Source organism: Arachis stenosperma, chromosome 1 (genome assembly GCF_014773155.1).
Source record: "Arachis stenosperma cultivar V10309 chromosome 1, arast.V10309.gnm1.PFL2, whole genome shotgun sequence".
Classification (NCBI taxonomy): domain Eukaryota; kingdom Viridiplantae; phylum Streptophyta; class Magnoliopsida; order Fabales; family Fabaceae; genus Arachis; species Arachis stenosperma.
Window position 1 is genome coordinate 107030967 of NC_080377.1, and position 5743 is coordinate 107036709.

A 5743-nucleotide genomic window follows, 5' to 3' on the forward strand; every position below is an offset into this window, starting at 1 on the left:
AGGAATTTTAAATCAAATCTGATCTAATCTAATAAGATCAAATCTGATTTAAATTAGTTATCATATCTTTAGGATTTTAAAATTTAAATCAAATATGATCTAATTCAATAAGATCAAATCTGATTTAAATTAGTTATCTTATCTTATCTTTTAGCTAGTTTGTTAGGGGTCTATTTAAACACCTTTGCTGAGACAATTTGGAATAACTCTAATGAATAAATTTCAGTTGCTTTTAAGCACGTTTTTATTGTGTGATTAAGTGAGGTGAGTGATTTGCTTCGCTGGTTGCATGGAGAAAATTGAGTGATTCAATTTTCATCCCTCTTATCTAGGTTGTCAAGGACACGTTCTTTGAAGGTCTAGTAGGGAAAACCCTTTCCGGTGACCTAAGTTGCTAAGAACAGGTTTCTTAGAGGTCTAGTAGGAAAACCCCCCCTTATCTTTCCTTTTTGTTTGTTTTTTTTCCTTATCACATAGCTCCCAACCTTAACAATGGAGGATTAGTTGCTCATGGAATGTGGAATGTAAAATTGTATAGAATTTCCTAATGGAATCTCCCTTTTATAACTAATCCTAATTAATTTAAAAATCTAATTATCTAAATTAAAATTAATATCTTTTCCTCAAAATAAGATTTGAATTTAAATCAGAATAATCAGCAGGTCTTCAGTTGATGGGTGGGGACCACATATTTTGTCCATTCTGCAGCTTCCAATCTGTGTTTTCTGGGCTGAAAACTGGGTCAAAACAGCCCAGAAATCGCCACTAGCGTGTTTCTACGTTTTCTGCACGTGGTGGATGTCACGTGTACGCGTCAGTCACGCGTACGCGTCGCTAGTCTTCTTCGCAAGTCACACGGACGCGTCGGTCACGCGTACGCATCGCAGTGAAAATCTTCAAATCATGCGTACGCGTCAGTCACGCGCACGCGTCATCATGGAAAGGTCTAAATCATGCGCACGCGTTAGTCACGCATACGCGTTGCTCCTAGCTGCCATCTCCTTTTGTTCTTGTGCTGCAGAAACTTCATCAAATCCAGCCGAATGCTACCTAAAATAAACAAAATTGCAAAAGACTCAAAGTAGCATCCATATTAGCTAAAAGATAATTAATTCTTTATTAAACTCAACAAATTAGATGTAAATTCACTAGGAAAAGATAGGAAAGATGCTCACGCATCACAACACCAAACTTGAATTGTTGCTTGTCCTGAAGCAACCATAACTAACATAGGCTTAGGATGTGAATTTGCATGAGAATGAGAATTCAATTAAGCTCATGTCTCTTCTTATAGTGGGGTTTACAACTGCAATCCTGAATAGTTTTGGCATCTCACTCTCCTTTAAATCAAAAGGATGTCACTATCATTCGAAATTAGAATCCGGATAATATAATGAATTCTCTGATCTTTTGTAACTTAATTTTAATCCTTGAACACAGCAAGTTTTTTCTTTGGTGCTTTGCACCTTGAGCCTAGCCGTGAGTTTAAAATGTTTTATCTCAAACTTTACTTGACACAGAAACACCATAAGCACTTAACTGGGGAACTCTCTTTAAGTCCTAAATATATTTTTTTATTATTATTATTTTTCCAGATAGTGGTGCTCAATGCCTTTGGCGTACTCTGCAATTGATCTCGACTCTAAATGTTTTGTCTCAAGGATTACTTAACACAAGAACACCACAAGCATGTGACTAGGGAAACAACTCTTTGAGCTTTTAATCATGTCTGACCTCCCTAGTCATTGATGCTCAGAGCCTTGGACCTTGCTTTTATTTTTCTTTTGCTGTTTCTTTTTCTTCAAGGATTAAACTTTCATTAATTTCAGAGAAATCATAATAATTCTCTAAATTCTTATTCTTTGTACATCAACATTCTTTGATTCAAATTTAAATATGCACTGTTCATGTCATGCATTCAGAATTACAATTAATACCACCACATTTAACTACATAAGACTACTCTTAAAATTAACTCAATTTCTCATGCAATACATCACTTCTATATTTTTTTTATTTGAATTCAAGCTCAGTGAGTAACACATGAGACATCTTTTTAGAATTAAAGCAATTAAGAGAAAACTAAACTAGTCCTAGGATTCTAACTAATAAAGGATCATGCAACAAACAAAGCAAAATAGTAGAAAACCGGAACATAGCATAGAAAAAGAGGGGAGGAATATAGAATGAAAGGAACTCAACCACCTTAGTTATCCTAGTGGTCGTTTTATTCTTCAGTTTGTGCTCCTCCGTGAAGATGATTCGCCTCACTTTTGGTGCCATAGGAATAAACAGAAAACCCTTAAGCGAAGCGTCAACACCAAACTTAAAGGTTTGCTTGTCCTCAAGCAAAGAAGAACTGAAAATAGAAAGAGACAAATATTATTATGAAAGAAAAAGAAAAGGATAAAAGAACAAGAGAGAATTAGGATTGGGAGAGGGGGAAAGAAAAATTAAAACTGGGCGGCGAACTAGTGGAATTGTGCGGTGCAGGCGATGCGTACGCGTACGCGTGGGGCGCGAAATTTTCTCAATGACGCGTAAGCGTCAGACACTCGTCTGCATGCCCTGTGTTTTGCACGATTCGCGCGAAGCCAGCTGCGCATACGCACAACTCTCTATTCACGTGGCTTGGGCACCAATATTTTCATACGACGCATGCGTGTCGTGCACGCGCACGCATGGATGAACATTTGTGCCAATGATGCGCACGCGTCAGGGACGCGTACGCATGGTCAATTTTGTGCGTCTAGCATACTTCCAGCCCCAAACTAGCACAACTCTTTGCCAAAACACTTATTTATGTCAATTTTTAAGGTCACGCGTACATGTTCGACGCGCACGCGTGGAGTGCCAAAATCACCAATGACGCGCACGCGTGGGGTACGTGTACGCATGGGCTTGTTTGTGCGAAAGGCTTCATTCTGGTGCCACTCCTGCGCAACTCTCTGTTCATTTTTATTTTTCACGCACACCCATCTGACGCGTACGCGTCAGCGACGCTTGCGCATCGTGTACCCTTTTTTTCGGTTCTTATTCTAAAATAGCTGCATGATCAGAAAATTAGTAAGAACTCAATAAAAATCAAATAAGTAAGAAAACTATTACTACGAAAAATAACTAAGAATGAAAAGAAGCGATCATACCACGGTGGGTTGTCTCCCACCAAGCACTTTTAGTTAAAGTCCTTAAGTTGGACATGTGGTGAGCTCCTTGTCATGGTGGCTTGTGCTTGTACTGATCCAGGAATCTTCACCAATGTTTGTAATTCCAATGGCCACCAGAATTCCAAACTAGGCACATAATGCCTTCGAGCAAGTTGAAGCAACTGATAAGGTCCCATGAGTGTTGATTGTGGGAATGAATTCCAGGGTCTCAAACCTTGCTTTTATACCTGTCTCCTTGTGGATCACCATTGTTCCCACTGAGTAGCAAGCGATCTAAATTCTCACAGAGACATCCAAACAACCTTCTAGACACATTTAATTGAGCTCTACACCAATCCTTGCACTTCAATTTGGAGCATGCAACTATATTGAACCTTGCTTGACAACTCTTACTACTAACCAACTTCCTCTTACTCTTAATGCCACAAAGAGCTCTAAGTTGACCATCCATCTCCAGTAGCCCATATTCAAGTGGGAACGTAAAGGTTAAGGATAGGAATTTTAGCCACTTGAATGTTGTGTTGGATAGTGATGGCTTTGGGAGAGGTCTTGCAAGCTCCACTCCCTTGTGTTCTTCTTTAATTCTTCTACCTCTTTGCAAGCTTCCCCAATTTCAACCTCTTCCTCTTGGTAGCTTTCTTCTAATTCAATCTCTTCTTCATTGCTTACCAAGGGCATGGGAGGTTGTGTATCTTCCCCTTCTTTCATATGTGAGGATGGAAAGTTCTCTAATTCACTGGAGTATAAACTCATTTGATTGGTTTCCTCACTTTCTTTCATAGGATCTTGCATTGTATCTATTGGGAAGGAATTTGCTTGTTCCTCTTCTTGGTTCTTGATCATCATCTGCGCATATTTTTCTTCATTTTTGACACTTGTCTTTATATCATGTAGGCATTCTTTCATGAGAAGCTCAAGATCTGATGGTATTTGAGATGAATAAGGAGATAGCGGCTCTTGATATGCATAAGAAGGAGATGATGGTTCTTAATAAGTGTAAAAAGAGGATAGTTCTTGGTATGAATAGGTAGATGGTGGCTCTTGGTATGGGTAGAAAGATGATGGTTCTTGATATGGATAGAGAGGTAGTGGTTCTTGGTACGAATGTGGAGATGGTGGTTCGTGGTATGAATATGGAGGTGGTGGCTCTTGATAGTTGGAACATGGAGCATTGAAGTTTCCTTGGTTTTGACTTTGCCAACTGGTGCACGAAATTGTGATCATCAATGGCGCCATCAACATGGTACGCTCAATTGCAATCTCAACTCTTTATCACATCTTCGCACAACTATCCAGCAAGTGCAATGGGTCGTCCAAGTAATAAACCTTACGCGAGTAAGGGTCGATCCCACGGAGATTGTTGGTATGAAGCAAGCTATGGTCATCTTGTAAATCTCAGTCAGGTAGATTTAAATGGTTATGGATGATTTATGAATAAAGCATAAAATAAAGATAGAGATACTTATGTAATTCATTGGTGAGAATCTCAGATAAGCGTATGGAGATGCTTTGTCCCTTCCGTCTCTCTGCTTTCCTACTGTCTTCATCCAATCCTTCTTACTCCTTTCCATGGCAAGCTGTATGTTGGGCATCACCGTTGTCAGTGGCTACAGTCCCGTCATCTCAGTGAAAATGTTCAACGCGCTCTGTCACAGCACGGCTAATCATCTGTCGGTTCTCAATCAGGTTGGAATAGAATCCAGTGATTCTTTTGCGTCTGTCACTAATGCCCAACCTTCAGGAGTTTGAAGCTCGTCACAGTCATTCAATTCTTGAATCCTACTCAGAATACCACAGAAAAGGTTTAGACCTTCTGGATTCTCTTGAATGCCGCCATCAATTCTAGCTTATACCACGAAGATTCCGATTAAGGGATCCAAGAGATATCCACTCAATCTAAGGTAGAACGGAGGTGGTTGTCAGGCACACGTTCATAGGTGAGAATGATGATGAGTGTCACGGATCATCACATTCACCAAGTTGAAGAACAAGTGATATCTTAGAACAAGAATAAGCTGAATTGAATAGAAGAACAATAGTAATTGCATTAATACTCGAGGTACAGCAGAGCCCCATGGTGGACGAAATTGTGATCTATTGTCTTTGTACTTGTATGGAATTTAATAATCGGCTCTATTTGAATTCACAACTCCGTTCAACTAACCAGCAAGTGTACTGGGTCGTCCAAGTAATAAACCTTATGTGAGTAAGGGTCGATCCCACAAAGATTGTTGGTATGAAGCAAGCTATGGTCACCTTGTAAATCTCAGTTAGGCAGATTAAATTTGTTTATGGTTTCGAAAATTAATAATAAAATAGAAATAATAAAAGGGATAGAATACTTATGCAGATTCATTGGTGGGAATTTCAGATAAGCGAATGGAGATACTGTACGGCTCAAGAATGCCTACTTTCCTATTGCTTCAACTCAATCCTTCTTACTCCTTTCCATAGCAAGCTATGTATAGGGGTTCACCGTTCGACGTGGCCACTTTGTATCCTCTCTGGAAAATGGTCCTCTGCACTGTCACTCGCATGGCTAATCGTCTGGAGGCATCACACTGGCCGAAGGCTAC